We start from the raw sequence: 16,396 nt of genomic DNA on the forward strand, positions 1-16,396 counted from the left end.
GCAGGGCTTGTTGTGATGTGATATAGTCAAGACGCGATGATATATAAATTGTTGTATGAGATGATCATGTTTTGTAACAGTTATCGGCAACTGGCAGGATCCATATGGTTGTCGCTTTATTGTATGAAATGCAATCGCCATGTAATTACTTTACTTTATCACTAAGCGGTAGAGATAGTCGTAGAAGCAATAGTTGGCGAGACGACAATGATGCTTCGATGGAGATCAAGGTGTCAAGCCGGTGACGATGGTGATCATAACGGTGCTTTGGAGATGGAGATCAAAGGCACAAGATGATGATGACCATATCATATCACTTATATTGATTGCATGTGATGTTTATCCTTTATGCATCTTATTTTGCTTAGTACGGCGGTAGCATTATAAGATGACCTCTCACTAAATTTCAAGGTACAAGTGTTCTCCCTGAGTATGCACCGTTGCGACAGTTCGTCGTGCCGAGACACCACGTGATGATCGGGTGTGATAAACTCTACGTTCACATACAACGGGTGCAAGCCAGTTTTGCACACACAGAATACTCGGGTTAAACTTGACGAGCCTAACATATGCACATATGGCCTCGGAACACTGAGACCGAAAGGTCGAGCGTGAATCAAATAGTAGATATGATCAACATAGTGATGTTCACCATTGAAAACTACTCCATCTCACATGATGATCAGACATGGTTTAGTTGAATTGGATCACGTGATCACTTTGATGATTAGAGGGATGTCTATCTAAGTGGGAGTTTTTAAGTAATATGATTAATCAAACTTTAATTTATCATGAACTTAGTACGTGATAGTATTTTGCATGTCTATGTTTGTTGTAGATAAATGGCCCGTGCTACTGTTCCGTTGAATTTTAATGCGTTCCTAGAGAAAGCTAAGTTGAAAGATGATGGTAGCAACTACACGGACTGGGTCCGTAACTTGAGGATTATCCTCATTGCTGGACAGAAGAATTACGTCCTGGAAGCACCGCTAGGTGCAAGACCCGCTGCAGGAGCAACGCCGGACGTTGTGAACGCCTGGCAGAGCAAAGCTGATGACTACTAGATAGTTCAGTGTGCTATGCTTTACGGCTTAGAGCCGGGACTTCAACGATGTTTTGAACGTCATGGAGCATATGAGATGTTCCAGGAGTTGAATTTAATATTTCAAGCAAATGCCCGGATTGAGAGATATGAAGTCTCCAAAATGTTCTACAGCTGCAAAATGGAGGAGAATAGTTCTGTCAGTGAACATATACTCAAAATGTCTGGGTATCATAATCACTTGACTCAACTGGGAGTTAATCTTCCGGTTGATAGTGTCATTGACAGAGTTCTTCAATCGCTGCCACCAAGCTACAAAAAGCTTCATGATGAACTATAATATGCAAGGGATGGATAAGATAATTCCCGAGCTCTTCGCAATGCTAAAGGCTGCGGAGGTAGAAATCAAGAAGGAGAATCAAGTGTTGATGGTCAACAAGACTACTAGTTTCAAGAAAAAGGGTAAAGGGAAGAAGGGGAACTTCAAGAAGAACGGCAAGCAAGTTGCTGCTCAAGTGAAGAAACCCAAGTATGGACCTAAGCCTGAGACTGAGTGCTTCTACTGCAAAGGGACTGGTCACTGGAAGCAGAACTGCCCCAAGTATTTGGCGGATAAGAAGGATGGCAAAGTGAAAGGTATATTTGATATACATGTTATTGATGTGTACCTTACTAATGCTCGCAGTAGTGCCTGGGTATTTGATATTAGTTCTGTTGCTCATATTTGCAACTCGAAATAGAGGTTACGGACTAAGCGAAGATTGGCTAAGGACGAGGTGACGATGCGCGTGGGAAATGGTTCCAAAGTCGATGTGATCGCCGTCGGCACGCTACCTCTACATCTACATTCGGGATTAGTTTTAGACCTGAATAATTGTTATTTGGTGCCAGCGTTAAGCATGAACATTAAATCTAGATCTTGTTTGATGCGAGACGGTTATTCATTTAAATCACAGAATAATGGTTCTCTATTTATATGAGTAATATCTTTTATGGTCATGCACCCTTGATGAGTGGTCTATTTTTATTGAATCTTGATAGTAGTGATACACATATTCATAGTGTTGAAGCCAAAAGATATAAGTTTAATAATGATAGTGCAACTTATTTGTGGCACTGCCGTTTAGGTCATATTTGTGTAAAGCGCATGAAGGAACTCCATGCTGATGGGCTTTTGGAATCACTTGATTATGAATCACTTGATGCTTGCGAACCATGCCTCATGGGCAAGATGACTAAGACTCCGTTCTCCGAAACAATGGAGCGAGCTACAGACTTGTTGGAAATAATACATACTGATGTATGCGGTCCAATGAGTGTTGAGGCTCGCGGCGGGTATCATTATTTTCTGACCTTCACAGATGATTTGAGCAGATATGGGTATATCTACTTGATGAAACATAAGTCTGAAACATTTGAAAAGTTCAAAGAATTTCAGAGTGAAGTGGAAAATCATCGTAACAAGAAAATATAGTTTCTACGATCTGATCGTGGAGGTGAATATTTGAGTTACGAGTTTGGTCTTCATTTGAAATAATGCGGAATAGTTTCGCAACTCACGCCACCCAGAACACCACAGCGTAATGGTGTGCCCGAACATCGTAACTGCACTTTATTAGATATGGTGTGATCTATGATGTCTCTTACTGATTTACCGCTATTGTTTTGGGGTTATGCTTTAGAGACGGCTGCATTCACGTTAAATAGGGCACCATCTAAATCCATTGAGACGACACCATATGAACTGTGGTTTGGCAAGAAACACAAGTTGTCGTTTCTTAAAGTTTGGGGCTGCGATGCTTATGTGAAAAAGCTTCAACCTGATAAGCTCGAACCCAAATCGGAGAAATGTGTCTTCATAGGATACCCAAAGGAAGCTGTTGGGTACACCTTCTATCACAGATCCGAAGGCAAGATTTTTTTTGCTAAGAATGGATCCTTTCTAGAGAAGGAATTTCTCTCGAAAGAAGTGAGTGGGAGGAAAGTAGAACTTGATGAGGTAATTGTACCTGCTCGCTCATTGGAAAGTAGTTCATCACAGAAATCAGTTCCAGTGATTCCTACACCAATTAGTGAGGAAGCTAATGATGATGATCATGAAGCTTCTAATCAAGTTACTACCGAACCTCGTAGGTCAACCAGAGTAAGATCCGCACCAGAGTGGTACGGTAATCCGGTTCTGGACGTCATGTTACTTGACCATGACGAACCTACGAACTATGAGGAAGCGATGATGAGCCCAGATTCCGCGAAATGGCTTGAGGCCATGAAATCTGATATGGGATCGATGTATGAGAACAAAGTGTGGACTTTGGTTGACTTGCCCGATGATCGGCAAGCCATAGAGAATAAATGGATTTTCAAGAAGAAGGCTGACGCTGACGGTAATGTTACTGTCTACAAAGCTCGACTTGTTGCGAAAGGTTTTCGACAAGTTCAAGGAGTTGACTATGATGAGACTTTCTCACCCGTAGCGATGCTTAAGTCTGTCCGAATTATGTTAGCAATTGCCGCGTTTTATGATTATGAAATTTGGCAAATGGATGTCAAAACTGCATTCCTGAATGGATTTCTGGAAGAAGAGTTGTATATGATGGAACCAGAAGGTTTTATCGATCCAAAGGGTGCTAAAAAAAGTGTGCAAGCTCCAGCGATCCATTTATGGACTGATGCAAGCCTCTCGGAGTTGGAATAAACATTTTGATTGTGTGATCAAAGCATATGGTTTTATACAGACTTTTGGAGAAGCCTGTATTTACAAGAAAATGAGTGGGAGCTCTGTAGCATTTCTAATATTATATGTGGATGACATATTGTTTATTGGAAATGATATAGAATTTCTGGATAGCATAAAAGGATACTTGAACAAGAGTTTTTCTATGAAAGACCTCGGTGAAGCTGCTTACATATTGGGCATCAAGATCTATAGAGATAGATCAAGACGCTTAATTGGACTTTCACAAAGCACATACCTTGATAAGATTTTGAAGAAGTTCAAAATGGATCAGTCAAAGAAAGGGTTCTGGCCTGTGTTACAAGGTGTGAAGTTGAGTGGGACTCAATGCCCGACCACTATAGAAGATAGAGAGAAAATGAAAGTCATTCCCTATGCCTCAGCCATAGGTTCTATCATGTATGCAATGCTATGTACCAGACCTGATGTGTGCCTTTCTATAAGTATAGTAGGGAGGTACCAAAGTAATCCAGGAGTGGATCACTGGACAGCGGTCAAGAACATCCTGAAATACCTGAAAAGGACTAAGGATATGTTTCTCGTTTATGGAGCTGACAAAGAGCTCATTGTAAATGGTTATGTCGATGCAAGCTTTGACACTGATCTGGATGACTCTAAGTCGCAAACCAGATACGTATTTATATTGAATGGTGGAGCTGTCAGTTGGCGCAGTTTCAAACAGAGCGTCGTGGCGGGATCTACGTGTGAAGCGGAGTACATAGCTGCTTCGGAAGCAGGGAATGAAGGAGTCTGGATGAAGGAGTTCATATCCGATCTAGGTGTCATACCTAGTTTATCGGGTCCAATGAAAATCTTTTGTGACAATACTGGTGCAATTGCCTTGGCGAAGGAATCCATATTTCACAAGAAGACCAAGCACATCAAGAGACGCTTCAATTCCATCTGTCATCAAGTGTCGGAAGGGGACATAGAGATTTGCAAGATACATACAGATCTGAATGTTGCAGACCCTTTAACTAAGCCTCTCTCACGAGCAAAACATGATCAGCACCAAGACTCCATGGGTGTTAGAATCATTACTGTGTAATCTAGATTATTGACTCTAGTGCAAGTGGGAGACTGAAGGAAATGTGCCCTAGAGGCAATAATAAAGTTGTTATTGACATTTCCTTATATCATGATAAATGTTTATTATTCATGCTAGAATTGTATTAACCGGAAACTTAGTACATGTGTGAATACATAGACAAACAAAGTGTCCCTAGTATGCCTCTACTTGATTAGCTTGTTTATCAAAGATGGTTATGTTTCCTAGCCATAGACATGTGTTGTCATTTGATGAACGAGATCACATCATTAGAGAATGATGTGATGGACAAGACCCATCCGTTAGCTTAGCACTATGATCGTTTAGTTTGTTGCTATTGCTTTCATCATGACTTATACATGTTCCTCTGACTATGAGATTATGCAACTACCGAATACTGGAGGAACACTTAGTGTGCTATCAAACGTCACAACGTAACTGGGTGATTATAAAGATGCTCTACAGGTGTCTCCGATGGTGTTTGTTGCGTTGGCATAGACCGAGATTAGGATTTGTCACTCCAATTGTCGGAGAGGTATCTCTGGGCCCTCTCGGTAATGCACATCACTATAAGCCTTGCAAGAATTGTGAATAATGAGTTAGTTGTGGGATGATGCATTACGGAACGAGTAAAGAGACTTGCCGGTAACGAGATTAAAGTAGGTATGGTGATACCGACGATCGAATCTCGGGCAAGTAACATACCGATGACAAAGGGAACAACGTATGTTGTTGTGCGGTTTGACCGATAAAGATCTTCGTAGAATATGTTGGAGCCAATATGAGCATCCAGGTTCCGCTATTGGTTATTGACCGGAGAGGTGTCTCGGTCATGTCTACATAGTTCTCGAACCCGTAGGGTCCGCACGCTTAACGTTCGATGACGATTCGTATTATGAGTTTATGTGATTTGATGTATCAAAGGTTGTTCGGAGTCCCGGATGGGATCACGGACATGACGAGGAGTCTCGAAATGGTCGATACATAAAGATTGATTTGGAAGGTTATATTCAGACACCGGAATAGTTCCGAAGTGTATCGGGTATTTTCCGGAGTACCGGGGGGTTAATGGGCCTTCATGGGCCCTAGTGGAAGAGAGCAGGCAGCAGCCAGGGAGCCCCCCCCCAAGCCCAAACTGAATTGGACTAGGGGTTGGGGGGCGGCCCCCCTTTCCTTTCTCTCCTCCTCCTCTTTCCCCCTTCTCTTTGTGGAAGTAGGAATGGGGGGCCCGAATCCTACTTGGAGTAGGACTTCCCCCTTGGGCGCGCCTCCTCTTGGCCGGCCTCCTCCTCCCTCCCTCCTTTATATACGTGGGAGGGAGGCACCCCATAGACTCACAAGTTAATCTTTAGCCGTGTCCGGTGCCCCCCTCCACAGTTTTACACCTCGGTCATATCGTCGTAGTGCTTAGGGGATTCCCTGCGCCAGTAACTTCATCATCACCGTCACCACGCCGTCGTGCTGATGGAACTCTCCCTCAGCCTTAGCTGGATCTAGAGTTCGAGGGATGTCACCGAGCTGAACGTGTGCAGATCGCGGAGGTGCCTTGCGTTCGGTACTAGATCGGTTGGATCGCAAAGACGTTCGACTACATCAACCGCGTTACTTAAACGCTTTTACTTTCGGTCTACGAGGGTACGTGGACACACTCTCCCCGCTCGTTGTTGTGCTACTCCTAGATAGATCTTGCGTGATCGTAGGAAATCGTTTGAAAGTCTATGTTCCCCAACAGGGAGTAGCTGGATTACCGACTGCCAGAACTGGGAACCGCCAGATATCTGACAGAAGGCTAGGGGTTGCCCACGCAGGTACTTGTTCCGGATGATGTCTAACCAGAGGCCGCCATGCCCTTGTGAAATGCGCTAGAGCCAGCGGGATAAGAGGGCAATATTCATGCACTTAGAGCACATGATACCGAGTCCTCCTTGTTCCCGAGGCTTGCAAATGTCTGGCCAGCTAACCATATGTATTTATGCTTATTGTTGTCGCCTGCCCAGTAGAAACGAGACTGGACTTTGGCGATCTCATGGTGCAGAGTCTCGTGAAGCCTGTAGAAGCTAATGAGGAACAAGAGGAGGCTGGAAAGGGAGGAGTTAATGAGGATCATCCGAGCCGCCTTCGACAGCCACCTACCCTGCCAGGGCTCTATGCGCGTTTGCAGCTTGGCCACGGTCGGACGCAAGTCAGTGACGGTAAGCCTAGAGTCACTAATGGGCGTTCCGAAGTAGGTCGCGGGAAAGGAGCCCAGGCGGCAGTTAGGTCGGTTGGCAATACTCAGGCATTCCGCCGGAGAGTAGCCCATCACCATCACACTCTTGTCGAAATTGATCTTGAGGCCAGACATTTGTTGGAAGCAGAGGAGGAGGAACTTAAGGTTAGAGATGTCCGACTCCGAGCCTTCTACCATGATGATGGTGTCGTCGGCTGAAAGAACATGCAGTGCCTCCATGTTTGGTTTTGGTAATTGATGACAATCTCTATGGACTAATGGTTGCCTTGAGCTATATTTGAAGGTTTTGTCCATAGGCTTTTCTTGGATTACTTGTGTTGTTTTCAAGGAGAGTTTGAGTTAACCAAGGTGCTATTAAGGAATTATCCAAGATTGGTCATCATCATCCAAATGAAGAGAGTTGGAAAGATTCAAGGTTGATCAAGACTAAGTACAGAGAGTGGTTCAAGTTGATCATCACACAAAGCGTAGAATGTACACCGAGTGGGATCAAGTGATCTCACGGTTTGGTAAGCATTTTTCATTGAGCTTTGTGTACTAATCCATGGTCTTTGTGAGAGTTCTATGTGGTGTTAGGTTTGCTTCCATGGGCTTGCGTCAAGAGGAAGATCTCATACAACCCATGGAGGATGACATCAAATCAAGGTTGTGTTGTGCAAGTTCAAGTGGAGCATCACGAAGAAATCATGCTTGTAGCTTGACGTCCATTGTGGTGACAATGGACTCGTGAAGGTGTACCGAAGAGTGACTCACCCATAGTGGAGTATGGGGGACCAATCAACTAGCCTTCATCGAGCCAACGCAATCACGAAAGGTGGTCCAACTTGAGGAAGTCAAAATCGTCATCATCTAGATCAAGTAGACTTCGTGCAAGGCAAAGGTTTGCCCTTGATAGGTTTTCTATTTTACTGGTCTCATGGTGATAGTTTGGAGACCGGGTTATAGGATCGATTACCGTACTATCAAGGGGGGCTCTCAAGTGAGTAGCTTAATCGTATTGTTCATAGAGAGCTCAAACCATTGCATGCTTGCATCATCTTTCTTGGTTTTTGTTTGTTTTTCTCCTTGTGAGATTTGGAGCTTATGGTCATCTTCTTGACAAGCTCGAGTTCATCAAAAACGGAGTTCACATGCTTCTTCTATTGCGTATTCGATGTTGGAGGTTTTACCAGTCTTATTCGAGGAAGGGTTCTCACCATTTTCTTATGTGTCATTTCTAATTTCCTTCTTATTGGTATTTCTATCAATATTGTGTTAGCCCTTGTCGCTAGCTTTCCAACAAACTTGGTTTCGTTGATTTCGGAGTCCGTTTGCAGAAGTTGTGTCAGTTTTGGTGTCCTTAAAAGGGGTTGCTGCGGATGTAATTTTTTACTACCGCTCTTGGGAGTGGTACTACCGCGACTACTGATGTCTACTACGCAACCTTCTCCTTGTAGACGTTGTTGGGCCTCCAAGTGCAGAGGTTTGTAGGACAGTAGCAAATTTCCCTCAAGTGGATGACCTAAGGTTTATCAATCCGTGGGAGGCGTAGGATGAAGATGGTCTCTCTCAAACAACCCTGCAACCAAATAACAAAGAGTCTCTTGTGTCCCCAACACACACAATACAATGGTAAATTGTATAGGTGCACTAGTTCGGCGAAGAGATGGTGATACAAGTGCAATATGGATGATAGATATGAGTATTTGTAATCTGAAAATATAAAAACAGCAAGGTAACTAATGATAAAAGTGAGCGTAAACGGTATTGTAATGCTAGGAAACAAGGCCTAGGGTTCATACTTTTACTAGTGCAAGTTCTCCCAACAATAATAACATAATTGGATCAAATAACTATCCTTCAACATGAAGTTATCCTTTCTGATCGATCTATTCAAGAGTCCGTAGTAAAATAACACGAAGCTATTCTTTCAGTTCGATCTATCATAGAGTTCGTACTAGAATAACACCTTAAGATACAAATCAACCAAAACCCTAATGTCACCTCAAGTATCCGTGGGTATGATTATACGATATGCATCACACAATCTCAGATTCATCTATTCAACCAACACAAAGAACTTCAAAGAGTACCCCAAAGTTTCTACTGGAGAGTCAAGACGAAAACGTGTGCCAACCACTATGCATAAGTTCACAAGGTCACTGAACCCACAAGTTGATCACCAAAACATACATCAAGTAGATCACGTGAATATTCCATTGTCACCACAGATAAGCACATGCAAGACATACATCAAGTGTTCTCAAATCCTTAAAGACTCAATCCGATAAGATAACTTCGAAGGGAAAACTCAATCCATTACAAGAGAGTAGAGGGGGAGAAACATCATAAGATCCAACTATAATAGCAAAGCTCACGATACATCAAGATCGTACCACCTCAAGAACACGAGAGAGAGATCAAACACATAACTACTGATACATACCCTCAGCCCCGAGGGTGAACTACTCCCTCCTCGTCATGGAGATCGCCGGGATGATGAAGATGGCCACCGGTGAGGGATCCCCCCTCCGGCAGGGTGCCAGAACTGGGCCCCGATTGGTTTTTGGTGGCTACAGAGGCTTGCAGCAGCGGAACTCCCGATCTATTCTGCTCCCCGATGTTTCTAGGGTATATGGACATATATAGGCGAAAGAAGTCGGTCAGGGGAGCCACGAGGGGCCCACGAGGGTGGGGGGCGCTCCTCCCTGCCTCGTGGCCACCTCGAAGCTTCCCTGACATGTACTCCAAGTCTCCTGGATTGCTTCCGTTCCAAAAATAACTCTCCCGAAGGTTTCATTCCGTTTGGACTCCGTTTGATATTCCTTTTCTTCTAAACACTGAAATAATCTAGAAAATAGCAATTTGGGTCGGGCCTTCGGTTAATAGGTTAGTCCCAAAAATAGTATAAAAGTGTTTAGTAAAGCCCATAAACATCCAAAACAAATAATATAATAGCATGGAACAATCAAAAATTATAGATACGTTGGAGACGTATCAACTACTTCCGTGGCTACTTCCGCTCCGGACCAAAACTCGTCTGAAGTTCAGTGGTGGTAGGCACGGATGTATTTTTTTTAGTACCGCTCGCAAGCAGTAGTACCGCTACCCTTTGAGGTAGTACCGCTACCCCTAGCGGTAGTACCATGAGGACGAGCGGTAGTACCGCCCTGTGAGGGCTGTGAGCATAACGGTTGGATTTTTCCCCACCTATAAAAGGGGGTGTTCTTCCCCAATGAACCTTATCCTTTGAGCTCGTGTTCTTCCCCCAATGTTGACCTTCTTCGAGCTTGCTATCTCTCAATCCCTCCATGGATTCTTGCTAGTTTTTTAGGGAAAAGAGAGAGGAGATCTAGATCCACATTTCCACCAATCACTTTCTCCTCTATGTGAGTGGAACCCCTTGGATCTAGATCTTGGAGTTCTTCTTCTTGTTCTTCCTCTCATTTTCCTCCCTAGCATTAGTTGCTTCGGTGGGATTTGAGAGAGAAGGACTTGGGCACTCCATGTGCCCTTGCCATTGCATTTGGTGCATCGGTTTGAGTTCTCCACGGTGATACGTGGAAGTTACAAGTTGAGAAGCTTATTACTCTTGGGTGCTTGGTACCCTTGAGCTTGTTCCTCTTGGGTGCTTGGGCGCCCTAGACGGTTGGTGGTGTTCGGAGCTCAATCATTGTGGTGTAAAGCTCCGGGCAAGCGTCGGGGTCTCCAATTAGGTTGTGGAGATCGCCCCGAGCAATTTGACGGGTACCGGTGACCGCCCCCACGGGTTGCCAAAGTGTACGGGTTCGGTGACCGCCTCCAAGGGTTGCCATTTGTACGGATTCGGTGACCGCCCTCAAGGGTCCCTTAGTGGAATCACGGCATCTTGCATTGTGCGAGGGCGTGAGGAGATTATGGTGGCCCTTGTGGCTTCTTGGGGAGCATTGTGCCTCCACACCGCTCCAAACGGAGATTAGCATCCGCAAGGGTGTGAACTTCGGGATACATCGCCGTCTCCGCGTGCCTCGGTTATCTCTTACCCGAGCTCTTTACTTATGCACTTTACTTTGCGATAGCCATATTGTTTCTTGTCATATATTTTGCTATCACCTAGTAGTTTATCTTGCTTAGCATAAGTTGTTGGTGCACATAGGTGAGCCTAGTTGTTGTAGATTTTGTGCTTGACAAATTAACCGCTAGGTTTATTCCGCATTTGTTCTAGCCTAAACCGTAATTATTTTAAAGCGTCTATTCACCCCCCCTCTCTAGGCGACATCCACGATCTTTCATCGGCGTACTGGAGAAGGGAGATCCCGGAACCGCCGGCCAGGTGGAGGGTGATCCCACGAATAAGGCCCGCAGCCTTAGCCTTGTCCAGGATGGCGGCAAGCGCATCCACCACCATGTTGAACAGGAATGGGGAGAAGGGGTCGCCTTGTCTAACCCCATAAAGGGTGGGAAGTAAGGGCCGATCTCCCCATTCATGTTCACGGCAGTGCGACCGCAGGACATCATCTGCATCACTCGGGTGATCCACCGGTCGTCGAAGCCCTTCCGGAGCAGAACTTCCCGATGGAAGGGCCAACTAACAGTATCGTACGCCTTATGAAAATCGATCTTTAAGAAGACCGTCTTGAGTGTAGGGATCCATGCGTGTAGGGATCGCATCACTTAATTAACACGACATGCATGGAGCTGTATATCCAGGTTTTTCTTTTTTGGGGGAGTTAGGTTGGAAAGAGAGAGGCGATTGATGGATGAGTAAAGCGGACGGAAAGGTCCATAGTTGGAAAAACTCGTGGCACAACTTCGTTTTTTACGAAACGGAATCATGGCACAACTTGATTTGCGGCAACGGCGACGTAGAACCGCACGAGGCGATCGTGACCGATGCATGTTGAGCCGGCCAGATCGCTGCTTTGCGAGGGAGCAGCAAAAGCTCTGACGGGGCATGTAACATGCACTAGTAGTGTTGTTTTCAGGGTTTTGTCGACTTTTGCCGACAGCCCCGACATTACTGAAAAAATGCACGGCAGGAGGGATGTGGAGTTTTTGCAACCGAGCTCACATGCTCTTTCATGAACAGTGAAATTAGAAAAAAAATTGTAAAAAAACTTATATTGTGGGGTGTATACTGTAGCATGCATGCACTTGAGTTTTTCTTAATGACCTTATCATATACTCTCTCCGTTTCGAATTACTTGTCGCAGAAATAAATGTATCTCGAACTAGAAAATGTCTAGATACATCCATTTCTACGACAAGTAATTCTGAATGGAGGGAATACTACCTTTGAATTAAAATACAAGTCGTTTCTTGCATTTTAATTTGAAGCACAAAAAAGTCTTATATTGTGGTACGGAGTAGTACCTTTCTAGAAACAAGAACAATTAGAGGAAAGTTGAATCTGACTATTACGATTTTTCATATCTGCTGCTCGTTCGTGAGTGGTAGGATGACTGATTGCGACTTCCCGTTTGATCGACTTTGCTTTGACGCGGAAGCCACACAAAAATCGAGGCAGAACTCGTTGAATCCCCACGGAGTGTCCCTCAGAAGACGCAACAGCCGCATAGGCTTTGCTCTTTTCCACGCCTGCCGAAACTCTCAACAGATGGATCTGCGGTACCAGTTGTACAACGAGAATACCAGAAATATGTTGTGTCAAGTTAGAAATATTCAGATTGCACTATGAGATAGTGGTATACGTAGTGTGTTATACTGGTATACGTACTACTGTATATGATTATCCAGCGTTGCGGAATGCGGAGAATTTTTAGGCGAGCTACTCATATAGGAGTAATTAGATAGAAAGAAAATTGGTTAGAAGACGGTTGAGGCAAGCACGTACATAGGTTACCCGGAAAAAAAAGGACGTACGTAGGTTGGGAGAGCGACTGGACTCATAATCCGTACTTAACCCTCTAAAAATGGTCTACTACTTGTAAACACATCCCCTGAAAAACGGCGGGAGTATAGAATTCTGCCGCTGAGTCGCTGCCTAGTGCGTGTCGGGCCTGCGACAGCGACGGAACACTACTAGTACAAGGTTTATTTTGTACTCCATGGGCTGAGCTGGACGTCTACGAACTTCGCCCCTCGGTGAGAAAAAATGAGTAGCCCTAGTCCAACTAAATCTTGCGAATTTTATTTCGTGATTGGCAAGAATAAGCAAACACATGGGTGCTTCTGCTCTCTGGGACAACACACCACAGCGTAGACCACACGGTAGGTAGTACGAACACGCGAGGAAAATAACGGAGCGACGGTGGTGGAAGAGCAGACTGAATTCCCGCGAAGTTGCATGCCATGTTTTATAAGAGCGTTTGGAATACAAGCTACTCCGTCTGTAAAAAAAAATATAAAAGCATTTAGATCACTACTGCAAGCATTAGGTACTTTCATTTGAAAACTCGCACTAATACCGAAAGAAAAATAAGGGTCTGATACACATATACGAAAAAGTACGAGCATTTATTCCTTTTCCTTCTTGTTTTTTCTTTTACTTTTTTTTTCCACTTTTCTGACTTTATTTTTATTTTATGTTTCACTTTTTTCTTCTTTACCTTCTCAATTTCATTTGTGGATTTTCTTTTCAAATCTGTGAACATTTTTTCTTCATCAAATTCAAAAATGTTCATCAATGTAAAAATAAATGTTTAACAATTCAAGAAATTTTCTTCTAATCTAATTTTTTGTCCATCGAATTAAACAAATGTTCATTAATTCGAAAAAATTCATCATTAAAAAAATCATCAACTTCAAAGTTTGTTCATCCATTTTTTAATCAAGTTAAAAAATGTTCATTGAATACAGAAGATGCAATCATTGTTAAAAAATGCTCATAAAAATTGTTCATTAAAATTCAAAAAATGTTCATTCTTTTGAAATCACGAACATTTTTTAATTCAAGAACTATTTTTGAAAATTCACAATTCTTTAACATTTCAGAACTTTTTTGTAATCCCAAATTATTTTAATAGCATAGAATAAAACATAAAAAATAAAAAGTAAAAACGAAAAAAGGGGCGTCTATCCCTGCAAATGGGCCAGCCCAAACTGGCGCGCCAGTGGAAGAGACACTGCGCGTTCGACGACCCCTGCCGCGCATCGCGGCATATAGGAGGTTCACTGTTGGGGGTTATATGGCAAGCCAAATTCAGTGTTTTCACCCTTTTCGTAAACTTGAGCAAGATATGGCCCCTTTTTGATAAAATTTCGAGATCTGACCCCTTTTCCTACCGTTGTGGTCGATGGCTGTAGGGTATAACTGCCTACCGGCAGGGGTAGGCAACTTATCCACATCAATGCATCTTAAACAACCCACCGTCAACCCTACCGCCATTGACCCGGGTGGTAGGGTTTGAACAGTTATTAGTCACGAGGAGGGGAGGGGTGGCTGGCGAGGCCCACCCACCAAGCCAGCCCCCATCTTCCTCCTACCGCCTCGAAGAATGGAGGAGGAGGCGCCTCTCTCCTCCTCTCCACTCCCCCTTCCATCTCTTTCGGTTCTCCACCATTATTGCGGATCGAGATGCCTCCACGATGACCTAAGTATGCTCTTTCGATTCCTCCAAGTAGTTTTAGTCAAAAAGTTATGGTTTTGATGGCACAAGATGAACTAGGTTTATTTGGAATGATTCAATATGATGGATGTGTTGAAGATGAACCCTAGTTCATATTGTAGTTTCTACTTGACTCTATCTAGTTTGAAGATGAACCCTAGTTCATATTATAGCCTTTTTTTAGAGTGGTTCATTGATGTTTGATAAATATGATTGATGTGGTTGAACATGATTGATTTGGGGACCGCGAAATCTGACAGCAAGCTGAGGGAAGTGTCTAAGGTAAGTTTGAACCTAGCCATATGTTTGAGTAACCGCAACCTTGGCCCATATCATGTTTTTGTCACTTTGAGCTTAGCCATAATCTAGTATATTTGTCACTACTAGATCCATAACCATAAACTTGACCCCTATCATGTTTTTTATTATTAGTTATTGCAGAATTTCATGAACCGTTGTCGCAAGCTAGTGAGCATGTTTGGGTGTGCTAGCTCGGCTGATCTGCATGTGTTGGAAATATACCCTAGAGGCAATAATAAAATGGTTATTATTGTATTTCCTTGTTCATGATAATTGTCTATTGTTCATGCTATAATTGTATTAACTGGAAACCGTAATACATGTGTGAATACATAGACTACAACATGTCCCTAGTGAGCCTTTAGTTGACTAGCTCGTTGATCAATAGATGGTTATGGTTTCCTGACCATGGACATTGGATGTCATTGATAACGGGATCACATCATTAGGAGAATGATGTGATGGACAAGACCCAATCCTAAGCATAGCACAAGATCGTGTAGTTCGTTTGCTAGAGCTTTTCTAATGTCAAGTATCGTTTCCTTAGACCATGAGATTGTGCAACTCCCGGATACCGTAGGAATGCTTTGGGTGTACCAAACGTCACAACGTAACTGGGTGGCTATAAAGGTGCACTACAGGTATCTCCGAAAGTGTCTGTTGGGTTGGCACGAATCGAGACTGGGATTTGTCACTCCGTATGACGGAGAGGTATCTCCGGGCCCACTCGGTAATGCATCATCATAATGAGCTCAATGTGACCAAGGAGTTAGTCACGGGATCATGCGTTACGGAATGAGTAAAGAGACTTGCCGGTAACGAGATTGAACGAGGTATGGGGACACCGACGATCGAATCTCGGGCAAGTAACATACCGATGGACAAATGGAATTGTATACGGGATTGATTGAATCCCCGACATCGTGGTTCATCCGATGAGATCATCATGGAACATGTGGGAGCCAATATGGGTATCCAGATCCCGCTATTGGTTATTGGCCGGAGAGGTGTCTCGGTCATGTCTGCATGGTTCCCGAACCCGTAGGATCTACACACTTAAGGTTCGGTGACGCTAGAGTTGTTATGAGAAATAGTATGTGGTTACCGAAGGTTGTTCCGAGTGCCGGATGAGATCCCGGACGTGACGAGGAACTCCGGAATGGTCCGGAGGTGAAGATCGATATATTGGACGAAGGGTATTGGAGTCCGGAATTGTTCCGGGGGTACCAGGTGACGACCAGCGTGTCCGAAAGGGGTTTCGGAGGCCCCGACAAGCGTTGGGGGGCCTTATGGGCCAAGGGGAGGGGGCACATCAGCCCACTAAGGGGTTGTGCGCCCCTCCCGCCCCATCTCACGTAACGTGGAGAGGTGGGGCGCCTCCCCTAGGGCAGCCACCCCTCCCGGCTTGGGGGGCAAGTTTCCTAGGGGTGGGGGCGCCCAAACCCATATAGGGTTTCCCCTGTGGCCGCCGCCCCTCCCCTAGGGAAACCCTAGGGAGCCTCCTCCTCCCCCCCTT

The sequence above is a fragment of the Triticum aestivum genome, chromosome 7D (assembly GCF_018294505.1).
Source record: "Triticum aestivum cultivar Chinese Spring chromosome 7D, IWGSC CS RefSeq v2.1, whole genome shotgun sequence".
Lineage (NCBI taxonomy): Eukaryota > Viridiplantae > Streptophyta > Magnoliopsida > Poales > Poaceae > Triticum > Triticum aestivum.